Source organism: Pelodiscus sinensis, chromosome 11 (assembly GCF_049634645.1).
Source record: "Pelodiscus sinensis isolate JC-2024 chromosome 11, ASM4963464v1, whole genome shotgun sequence".
NCBI lineage: Eukaryota > Metazoa > Chordata > Testudines > Trionychidae > Pelodiscus > Pelodiscus sinensis.
In genome coordinates, this window is record NC_134721.1 from 9,051,997 (window position 1) to 9,064,256 (window position 12,260).

The 12,260-nt window shown below is 43.1% G+C and overlaps 1 protein-coding gene across 1 annotated transcript in view; it reads left to right on the forward strand.

Annotated features, from left to right (window-relative positions):
- The first annotated feature begins 7,012 nt into the window (after positions 1-7,012).
- LOC102457357 (uncharacterized) overlaps positions 7,013-12,260 on the forward strand; it is a 55,840-nt gene continuing 50,592 nt past the window's right edge. The window contains exons 1-2 of the mRNA XM_075938585.1: positions 7,013-7,069; positions 10,690-10,730. The gene's annotated coding sequence lies outside the window, so the exon portion shown is untranslated. The remainder of the gene's footprint in view (positions 7,070-10,689; positions 10,731-12,260) is intronic.

The window sequence follows — 12,260 nt, forward strand, 5'->3', positions numbered from 1 at the left end:
TCTAATGTGAAGACATGAGTCAGAGGTGTTCACCTCATCCAAAGACACATGTGGGATCCACGCTGGCATTTTATAATCAGTTTTATAATGCTCAGAAAATAACAATACAAATCCAAAAATTAGCTCCTTATTTGATGCCCTGCAGTGAAATGGGTGTTATGAAAGACAAATATTTTATCTGACACTTCAGTATCCTTGCAGGAACTCCTTGATAGGGCAGGGCCTCTGATTAATCTGATTGCTAGCCACATGTTGTGTGCAAGAGGCAAAGAGGGATCACAAGTAGCAATGGTGTGTAGTGTTATGCAGGCTATGTAGACCACCTTAAAAGTTCTCCTTGCAGCGTGCCAGTGGAAACACAAGGGGACAGTGTCAAGACTACCCTTTAATGCTAACAAATCACGATTGCCCACAGTGTTGTTCTTGTGAGATCAAATCGTGACTGGAGTCAATTCCAGTTTTTCATGGAACCTGAAATCCATGTCATGCCCCATGTAGCATTGTTGTTATGGTGACATTACATCAAAATGAGTGGTGGCCTCTGTTAGCCGGTGGCCGGGGCAGTGAGTGGTCTGTGAGCCCTATTAAACACCTGAGACTTCAACTGCTAGGGCGGGGTCCCTTCACAGCGGGCAGCCAGGAAGGCTGATGGGTGCCCCAGAGTTTTACACCAGAGTCTTTAGCTGCTAGGACAGGGTCCCTTCGCAGCGGGCAACCAGGGGAAGCTGACAGGTGCCCCAAGTGTCTGCCCTGTGGAGGCGGCAGAGCCCCAACGCTCAGCTCTTGCTGCGTTTACCCCTTGACCGGCTATGATTCTTTTGATTGTGTCTGGTTCTGTTACAGCAACTGAAGGAGTCAGGCTAAAGCTTAAACAGTTACTATTTTATTGTTACAAGGCAAGCTTAGCTGTTAAATGTTACTGCTGTGTTATAGATAATACGGCCACTACAAAAGGACAAGACAGAAATTGCTCTAAAAAGTCAGTTACAGGTGCCATGAAACCCTTTTGGTTCTCTGAGCTCTTATTAAATGCGTGCAAAAAAAAAAAAAAAAAAAAGACACCTAGCAGGTATATTCTTACCCTTGCAATCCTTACTCTAGCGAAGCCAGGTTCCTCTCAATCCTAATGGGAAGCAGTCAGTACGAGACTAAGGCGTCCCTAAAGTCTCATGGATCCAAGACCGCCTGACCAGCAGGTATGTGGGTAGATCTCCAATTAGAGTAGGCCACAGGGCCCTACTTTATACCCCTGTGGTCACGTAGATGCTTCCTCTTGTCATTAAAATGCCAATTAAGTTGGAACATCTTTGTGACACCCATTCCCACAGAGGGTCCAAAGCTTAATTTGCACTTGTGAGGTGGAGGTAACTAAATCATTAGGGCCAGACATCCTTTTTCTGATGGGGCAACAGATTCCTCTTCTGGGATGGTGTGTAGGCGTAGTAATACTGGTACCAGCCATAGGTAGCCCAAGGCTCCCACGACTGCCTGCTGGCCCAATTGCTGCTGTTATCTGGTTCCTGTCTAGCATCCAGGGCCATTGTTATTCCAGCACCTCTGGAGGGCCTGGAGCCTTTGAAGACAGAGTTTCACTCTCAAGGATTCTGTCTCCCCAGGATGTCAGAGGGAGAGAGAGAGAGGAGGGTTTCTGTCTGGCTACAGCCTCAAACAATAGGATTCTGGTTTGCATCTAACTTGGGGCATATAGATCAGGAGTTTTGGTTTACCCTTTGCCTAGATTCCCTGATGAGAATTCTATACAACCAAATCAGCATTTGAATACATGTAGATAGTTGGTGCATATAAAGCATTGGCATGTAAATGTGAGGTGTTTTGTTTTGTTTATAGGTTCACTACAGTTGGGGAAATGGCTTCCTCTGTGCATTGAACTCTTTACTGTTGCGCCGTGATATTTCAATCCAACACTGTGAGGTGAACAAATGAGCGCAGGAGGAGGTTGTCCGGTTGGACAAGTTTTAGGGGGTGACTATATTGTACCTTCCTGAAAAGAGAATCTCTTCTCTTCCTCTCCACCACCACTCAAATTGAGTCTCCAGTTGAGGGATGACTGGGCAGTCTGCTGTCTCCTCCTAGCCTCTGGGTGGTTTCAGGGAGCCAGTCAGATGGCTAGGGCTGCTGTTCCAGAGCAGCCCTCTAGAACTATATGGCTTTTGATAGAGATAGGAGTGGTAACAGCAATGCAATGTTGTATTTATGAAACCTGTCCTCCATCAGATGTCCAGTGATGGGTAATAAGGTTTGAACAAATTTGAGAACAAGACATAAACGATGACTAGCCGAATGCTCTAACAAGAGCAAATTGTGTCAGACTTTGCAGAATATCGGAGAACTTCTTTTTCTTTTCTATTCATGCCCTAAAATCTGAGTGTCTTTCAGTAGCATGTTAAACAACATGACTACACATCTGTCTTGTGTTTTTTCTCCCCTCCTCTCTCCAGAGGGAGAAGTGTGTGCAGAAGAAAGCCTTGGTTTTGGTGTTGTGTGGGTGGTGGTGGTGGTGGAAGGGTACGGGTGTTGTTATTTGTGTGTTTAATATAAATATTCTTGCTGCTATGTGTTTATATCAGAGAAGGCAAGATCAAAAAGGCACCTCGTGCTTGGGGAAGAAAGTGGAAAAGTTTGTGATGATTCTTAGGCCTGGGAGAAGTTAATTCCACAGTCTTGGAGTATCCCCCAGAGAAAAGTCCGTCTCCCTTCCTATTGCCTATTGTGTCCTTCAACCCCAGCCACCTTAGGGTCATAGATTCATAGCTTTTAGGACCAGAAAGGATCATTGTGATCATATAACCCATATAACATAAGCCATAGACCTTCCCCAAAAGAATTCCTAGAGAAGATCTTTTAGAAGAACATTTCATCTTGATTTAAAAATGGTCAGTGATGGAGAATCTGCCATTACCATTGGTAAATGGTTCTAATCATTTAAATTTATGCCTTATTTCTAGTCTTAATCAATGTTCCCTCTAATTTTTTCCGTCCACCTTTAGAATAAATTTTGTTATGCACACTGAGGCATATGAATATAAAAACATAAGAATATAAGAACAACCATATTGGATAAGACCAAAGGTCCATCTAGCCCACTATCCTGTCTTCTAACAGTGGCCAATGTCAGGTGCCCCAGAGGGAATGAATAGAACAGGAAATCATCAAGTGATCCCTCCCCTGTTACCCATTCCCAGCTTCTGACAAACAGAGGCTAGGGGCACCATCCCTGTCTGTCCTGGCTAATAGCCATTGATGGACCTATTCTCCATCTAGCTCTTTTTTGAACCCTGTTGAAGTTCTGATCTTATAACATCCTCTGACAAGGAGTTCCACAGGTTGACTGAGTTGTGTTTAAAAAAATACATTTTGTTTGTTTTAAATCTGCTACCTATTCATTTCATTTGGAGACCCTTCGTTTTTGCGTTATAGGAGAAAGTAAATAACTGCAAATGTGCCCCACCAATAGAAACACATGCTGCTGTCTGTGGGCAAGCTGCTAATCAGCTGGGTTGCATTTGAATCTCTCCTGGGTGGCTGCCCAAGCACTCAGTTTACAGGGAACACTGGTCTTAATTTGTCTAGCTTCCATCCACTGGATCATGTTCTACCTTTCTCTGCCAGACTGAAGAGCCCATTATCTAATATTTGTTCCCTCCGGTAGGTACTTATGGACAGGAATCAAGTCACTCCTTAATCTTCTTTTGGTTAGCTGAATGGCTTGAGCTCCTGGAGCCTATCATTATGAGGCTTGTTTTCAATTCCTTTAATCATTCTCTTGCCTCTTCTCTGAACCTTCTTCAATTTGTCAACACCCTTCTTGAACTGTAAACACTAGAACGTTGCACCCTATTCCAGCAGTGGTCACACCAGTTCCAACACGAAGGTAAGATAACCTCTCCATTCCTTCTTGAAGTTCCCCTGTTTGGCTGTGTTTACACTGGGCCACTTATTTCAGAAAATCAGCCGCTTTTCTGGAATAAGCTGCGAGCTGTCTACACTGGCTCCTTGAATTTCCGGAAAAGCACTGACGATCTACTGTAAGAAATCAGCTGCTTTTCCAGAAAAACTATGCTGCTCCCGCTCGGGCAAAAGTCCTTTTTCCGGAAAACTGTTCCGGAAAAGGGCCAGTGTAGACAGCACAGTAGTCTTTTCCGCAAAAAAGCCCCGATCGCGAAAATGGCGATCGGGGCTTTTTTCCGGAAAAGCGCGTCTACATTGGCCACGGACGCTTTTCCGGAAAAGGGGCTTTTCCAGAAAAGCATCCTGCCAATGTAGATGCTCTTTTTCCGGAAATACTTATAACGGAAAACTGTTCCGTTTTAAGCATTTCCAGAAAATCATGCCAGTGTAGACGTAGCCTTTGTGTCTCCGAGGATCACATTGACTCTTTTGCCCCCATGTCACGGTGGGAGCAGCTGCAACATCCAAATCTTAGAATGGCTGTTTTCCCAGCCTTTAAGTTTGGCCTTTGTTTCTAGTGGTATACATTCCATTTGGCCATTTTTAAATGTGTATGGTTTGCATCCAGTTTACCAAGTGATTCAAATGACTCTGCATCCATGACCTGTTCCTCTTCTTTATTTATCACTCCTCCAATTTTTAGTCCCTTGTGAATTTTATCAGTGCTGACATTGTTTTCTCCCAGACCACTGCTAAAGGTGATAACTAGCAAATAAATGAAAGGACCAACCTTCTGGGGCGTCTCTGGAAACAGGATGATTCCCTGTTTATTTTGAGATCAATCATTTAGCCAGTTTTTAATGCATTAAAGTGTGCCATGTTAATTCTATATTGTTCCAGATTTTTAATCAAAATGTCATGCTGTCATGCGCCTTTCGGAAATGTACATATAACATGTGAGTACTATTTTTGAATCAAATGTGTAAACAAAAAAAAATCAGGTTAGTTTGACAGGATCTACTTTCCATAAACCCATGTCAATTAGCATTAATTACATTACCTTTCTTTAGAACTTTATTAATCAAGTCCCATATCAGCAGCTTCATTAACTTGCCCAAGATCAATCTTAGGTTGATGGGCCTATAATTACCTTGGTTGTCCCATTTACGCTATTTTACAAATTGGCACAATATTAGCTTTCCTCCAGTCATCTGGAATCTCCCCAATGCTCCAAGATATGTTGAAAATCAACAATGATCCAGCAAGCTCCTCAGCCAGCTCTTTTAAACTAAAGCCACGTTTCAAGTTAAATTGCAAGTAGAAAAAACCCCATGTAAATAGCATGGGCACAGGCAACATGAGAACAGCAACAAAGTAGGCTGACCGTGCAATGCAATTAGCAATGATGCAGACTCACCAAGAAACTGGGGTTAAACCGCTTAAGGAAATGGAAACAAATTAATGGGGAAATGACAAATAATTAGCAAAAAAACCCCACACCATCTGTATTACGAAAGAGATTTTATTTTGGGAGAAAGAAATAATGCTACTGTGTAAGTCAAGGGACTTGAAAAACAAAGGTGAAGAAAATTAAAAACAGGCCTAAAAGCACAGGCTGTAATAAAACTAGTTTTTAAGTAGCCATAAAACAAAAAATATGTTAGCAGCCCTAAGAACATTTACACCTCAGTTGCAAGGTTCCCTCTAAGCTGTGCAGCTTGCATCTGCTTAATGAGCCCCACTCAGCCAGGGGCTCAGGACTCGTACATGGAGCTGCCTGGCTGAGGGAGGGACACTGCGACATCAGCAGCTCCCAGCTGAGGACAGCACAGCAAGTCTCTCCCAGCGGGTAGGGAGGGGATTGACAGTAGGACTGGGCTGCCACAGCTCCAGCTGTGGCTTGAGGCTGGGGCTGGGTTGCTGTAGCTGGAGAGGGCCAGATTCTGCCTGGCTCTTTAAAGAGCTCGTCTTGGGCCTGCTTTTTAAAGAGCCTGCACCGGGCCCGCTCTTGCTGGAGCAGTGCACCAGGCGCACCCCCTTACTTTTACCTCTGTTCATCTGACTCCAAGAGAGGGCTGATGTGGTCCACACAATCAGTGAAGCTTCTACCCAACCCTGAGGTCTAGATCTGGGTTACTTAGGGAAGTAGTGGAGTCTCCATCCCTAGAGGTGTTTAAGTCTTGGCTTGACAAAGCCCTGGCCGGGTTGATTTAGTTGGGATTGGTCCTGACTAGAGCAGGGGACTGGACTTGATGACCTTCTGAGGTCTCTTCCAGTTCTATGGTTCTATGATCTGACTAGGCTTTGGAAAGTCTGAATATTCCACCAGAACCTTCAGTACTGACCTGCCACCTCCTCCGTTCCCTTTCTCCAGAACAGGGCAGTTCTGCACAGGCAAATATCTGGCAACAGCACTAGCATCAGGCGGGGGTGTTTCACCAGGCATTGCGTCATAGACAGCTTTGGAACAATAGATAGGCACCCTGCTAGAGACCCCATAGGAAACACAGAACGGGGCATGGACTTTCAAATTTCTCTCAAGTTTGAGACCTGCGGCAAAGACGACATGATGGTGGAGAGCCCCACTCCTCCGCCGATTTCAAGGGTCTGGTAGTATGCAGCAGGGCTAAGGGCAGGGCATATAAACCCTGGCAGAAATCTGGGGTGGGGGGAAGGTGACCCTCCAACAGATCACCTCTGACTCTGGGTGTTTGGCTGGGGCATACTTCTGGTCTTTTCTACTGCTCAGCCCTCACGTTGTGTAACTGCCTATTTTCTCCCCTCGCCCGGAACTTCCTTAACCCCATGATTCCCACCCTACGGCCAGCAAATAACTTACATAAAACAAATAGATGCCAAAACTCTGCTGCTCTCTCTGATGCTGTTCACTTCCCCCAGCCCTCGTGCATGGATTGGAAATGCCTAGGGGGAGAGGGTGTCGCCCAGGTGCAGCTGGGGCTCAGAAGCCCAGCCTAAGCCAGGGGCAATCATTCCATAACCAGCCGCAACCTCAGGCTCTGTTGCCTCTGTCCACGTGCTCCCCTTGTCAGCCCTGCCCCTCACGTGGAGAGAGCAATACACACTCCTCAGCTGCACAGCCACGGAGAGAGCAGCAGCAGCATCCTTGGGCTGAACTGGAGCATCATGCACTGCCCTCCAGGTAACCCTTCTCTGCTCTGCTGATTCCACTTGGGCTGCCCCTTGCTTCAGAGTTTGGGTGTCCAGGGGGCAGCCACACAAGAGTCATAGGTTCCCCTTTTTTAGTTTGGGGAGGGAAGGCCCTGGTGCTGGAAATGCACATTCATGATGCTCTGGGAATGGGTAATTGTCTTTCAAGCAGACGAGGAGGAACTAGGGCTACTGTATGGTAGTTGAATTGGTGGGTTTCCCATTGTTCTAGGAATAGCCCATTGCTCTGAGCAGAGTAGACTGTCCTCAGCAGCAGATTCCCCCTCTGAGAGTCACTCTGGATCCTTTCAAAACAAGGGCACAATCCATTTTTCCCCCTCACGGGGAAATGAAAGTTACATATTTGGCAGATAGCAAATCACATCCTCCAGCTGACCTTGCCAGACAAGGACACGCTATCAAAGTTTGAGGAGAATACTACTGACAACATAGCTCAAAGGGCAGAGGATTGACTCTGCTTCATATAGTGCTTGCTATAAACTGTTCTCAGTTTCCTAGTCTGGTTTATCTTTATTCTCAAAAGCACATGGGGTTTTGTGCAGCTTTGCTGGTCTAAATGTCATAGCTGTGTTGAAATCACTGTTGGTTTCTGACTATTGACACCAGCTGTGCACTCCCCCCCCCCCCTTTTTATTTTATTTTATTTTTAGGTGTGCTTTCCATTATTTATTTAAACACATCTTGCTTAATAAGTTCTTGTCCTCAAATAGAAATTCTCTCCTTTACTGCCTTGAGCTAGGATAGATTTAGAACATTTTATGGTTTTATTTGACTACTTAGCACTTCTTACATAACTATGCCACTTGAGTTTGGATTGTTGTAGTTTACAATTTACAAGTTTTCTTCTTTTTACTAACCAGAACTATATATGATACAAATATAAGTTTATTGAAGCAATATACCTTATGAATGTTCTTAAATTGTACATTTTTTTTATGTTAAAATTGGTAAACGGTACATTTCTTATTCAAGTATTAGGGACACATAAGAAGGGTGGAAATAACTTGATTCAAAACTGTGTTATATTTAAAATTGATTTATTAAACAATATTAAGCAAAGGAAGTATGAGCTGTAGTTATGAATTGAACTGATTATTTCTGGTCACCAACTCTTTCAAGATTTTAGAACTAGCAGATCTTGTCCTTTCACCCAGTTTTTATTCATTGACTGGAAGAGCAAAACAAGCTTTGCTGTTTTTTTTCAACTACCAGCCAGTTTCTCAAAGGTGAATTAACTAGTCACGGAGCTAAACTGGTTGAATAAACTGAAACAAAGTATTCTATTTGCACCTGCAGGAAGGGCTATTTCTGTCATAAGATGGGTTAGCCCTTCAACAACCTCTGGTTCCAAGTATCTGACTTGGCACTTCTACCAGTTCAGTGGTACGCATTTCTTTAAAGCTTTGGCAGCACACTTACTGACTGAATATTATTATTGTATTTAAAAGATTTTGGTAGATTATAGAAAAATATATGTAATGTAAATAAAATCCAATTGAAAAATAAGAATTCATTTAAAAAAAATAATTTGTTTTTATCCATCTTGGCTTGTTTCAAAGTCCTTCCAGGTCAATACATTCTCATTGATTTTTTCCCCACCATTCTGTTTTCATATGTTTTCCTTATATTACTCGCCTTACTATCCTGACTTCAGGATTTACCAATCATAGGCAGATGAGCTGAACACTCCTAAGTACTCATCTTTCTTGCAGTATTACTGAAAACAGGCAAAAGAACTTGTGTCAACTTGTGTTTTCTCTTGCTTTCCCTCAGTGACCTGTTGCCTCATACTCAATGTCCAATGTCTGGAGGGTGCAATGTTTCATTGAAAGGGTTCTCAGAACTTTGACTCTTCTGAAGGACACAGGGCCTGAGAATGTCACACTCTTATCCAGAGCTCATCAAAGTCAATGGGAATCTTTTCATTGCTTTCTAAGAGGTTTGGAACAGATTCTTTGACAAGCTGCCTCATGTTTCCTCTGGCTATTGAGTTCTGCTGAAAGCCTAGGGCCAGCCATTTGAAGACCACACAGTCCCTTTAGCACTATGTACTTCTAACATACAGGGTTAACATACAGCTGCAAAATTTGGATCAGGAACTCTCAGTAGACTTCAGCTTCTCCTGTTAGGCTGGGATTCTCTTCTTAAACTTCATCCGATGCAAAGAAACCACCTGAGTTTTGCTCTCGTGGTTTATGTGAACACAGTTCTTTGGTAACGTGTCTCAGTGGGTGTCCATTTATTCAGTAAGCCCTAGTGAGCGCAGTGGTGAGATGTTCCCCATGCCAGAGATGCATCGTTGAGGCTGACGGCCAAAATTATCCTGAAGAATCTGATAGTGCTCTGCTCTCAGCACATCTCATTGTAGCGCTTACAGCAAAATCTTCAAACGGATTCAGCCCCCAATGTGCTGAGCCATTCTGAAATCCAGACTAAATGGGGGTTTGGAGCTGTCTGGATAATCTGGACCAGATTGAGTTTATAAAATGTCCCCTGTTACTGTAAGAGTGTGGGACATGATGACCGCAAGATTAGAACCAGATCTTCAAACCAGCCATCGCCATATCCAATGTCTGCTCCCCTCAAGACCCGATGGGTTCAGAAAAAATGATCCCTGTGATCAGTCATCCCTAGCTTTGTCTTTGCAAAACCAAACTGCCCCTCGCCTCTGTCAGCTTGGTGCACAATGATTTCTTTGCCTTCCTCAGAATGAGTCTCAATGCACAACACAATATCTCTGAGTTCATCCGTACAGTCCCTACCCATCTCATATATCAGCCCCCACTTCTGCCATGAGAGCTACGGTCAATCTAGTTGACTGTGTGTGTGTAAATCTCTATTTGTCCCATTACCCATATCATCCATTTGTTCTGAGATTCTGCACTCCTTCAGGGACCCTTCTTTATCTGGGAAGAGTGCAGCACATGGTGTGTGCCACCATAAACAAATGGGGGTGGTAGTCTACAAATCATGGATTAAACAATGCACTACCTATTTAAAATAGAGTATTGTACCAAAATGCCCTAGTTTAAATGATAAACATGAAATTAAAAAAAAATTGAATGTAATTCCCAAAGTGGTTGTGTAATTAAGTTGTTTTTCTCTTTTCGGGCTCCCCCATCCACTCCTCTTTCTCCTTCCCTTTTCGAAATGTAAGATTCTCACCCTGCCGAGAACATAACTTGAGACCATAACTAACGTAAGTCAAATTTTGTGGCCTGATGTTATGCCAGATTATCACTAATAAGATTTCATTTAACAATATTTCCCTGTTTCTCTTAAAGACCAGGTTTCCCCGTGACTTCTGCACCTAATACTTCCCAGACCCCCTCTCCCTACGTTTGCTTGCCCCACCTACTAACTCTTTAACTCTTTCTATTCTCCTTGCCCATTCAATCCAGCTTCATTGTGTAACAATAAAACTGACTCACCAAGAGTTAGATAATGCCCTTGGATTCCTATTTTATTTAGTATAGTTTGTCTGAATCTATAATACAAGGCCCTCTTCTCTCCCCCCCCCCCCCCAGTGGATACTATAAGGCCTGTTCTCGCCAAGATTTAATTTTACTCACATTCTTATCTTTTTTGCAGGCCATCGGCTTGTAAATACAGGCTTTGTCTCTGCGCTGGAGGTGAGAGTGGGGCAGAAAGTTGGCTTTTGTTTTTAACCTTTTATTCTCCCCCCTTTCATCCACCTAAACTTTAGGAATATCTGAATTCTGAATGTATCCCTATTCTCTGTCCGTGCTAATTGTCCGCAAAGAATGTGGCTCTCTATATATCACACAAGGTATACAGTGAAAAACTTAAAAAAAACCAAAAACAATGTCTTGCAACATCTTAGAGACTAACAATACGTGTAGATGCTATCATAAGCTTTCGTGAGCACAGCCCACTTCTTCAGATGGAGTTTAAGGGGTCCAGTTTTCAAATAAATAGCACTGTGAGGGGGTGGGAGTTGGGGACAAAGAGGAAGAAAAAGAAGGAAAAAAGAGGAAAGAAATTGTGAATAAGGGTGTGTCTAGACTATAGGGTTTTGTCGACAAAAGTTCACTTTTGTCGACAAAACTATACCTGCGTCTACATTACTGCCGAGTTCTGTCAACATAACATCGACAGAACTCGGCAGTTTTGTCGATGGTGATAAACTTCATTCTACGAGGAATAGAGTTCTGTCGACAGAAGGCATTATTGCATCTACACTATCCTTTGCGTCTACGCTCTCATGTCAACAAAGTGGCTTGATTTGTAGGCAGAATTGGATATAGTCTAGATGCTCTTTGTTGACAGAAGCTTTGTCGACAGTATCTATCGACAAAGCCTCTGTCGACAAAAGCCTGTAGTCTAGACGTACCCTTAGTGTCCATGCTAAATGAAACTGATAAGAATACTTAGTACCCACTTTAAGTACCCTTTATTTTATGTCATTAAGTTGTGGAATGCAGTGGGTCATCCAGTCAATGTCTTCGTTTAGACTTCTGTTGTAGGATTCCTATTTTATTTAGTATAGTTTGTCTGAATCTATAATACAAGTCTGGGAGAATCTGCTGTCCTCAGGGGAAACTTAGGGAAGAAAAAAAGAAAATCTAGTCAAATATGTGTATTGAACACCTAAAATGAATCTCATAGGGGTAGCTGTGTTAGTGTGTAACTTTAAAAATGATGAGTAGTTCTGTGGCACCCCAGAGACAAATATATATATAGATGGTATCATGAGCTTTTGTGGGTACAACCCATTTCCTCAGATGAGCAGAGAGAGAATGAGGGAGTTATTGTACTGTGATAGTTCTAGAAGCTTCAGACATTTTGAGGCCCCACAGTGCTTGGAGCTATATAAGCAATCCATCAAAAAAGGACATGCCCCCCCCCCCAAAAGCAAAAAAGGAGTGGAGTAGCGGCATAAATGATTTCTTATCACTTACCTAGATTATGCAGAGTAGAAATATAATTTTAAAAAATCACAGTGGTATGCAGCTTTTGATTGGGAGTAAACCATGAATTGTGCCCTGATCGGACTTGTCTGGGGTTTGCATAAACTAAAACAATTCTGACCTCTGCTGTTGGGCCCAGATATTGTTAATAAATGCAGCACTTCCTTGGGTGATTGTGTAATGTTTATATACTAAAGGTTGGCACGTAGCTCTCATCATTTCTCTTCATTT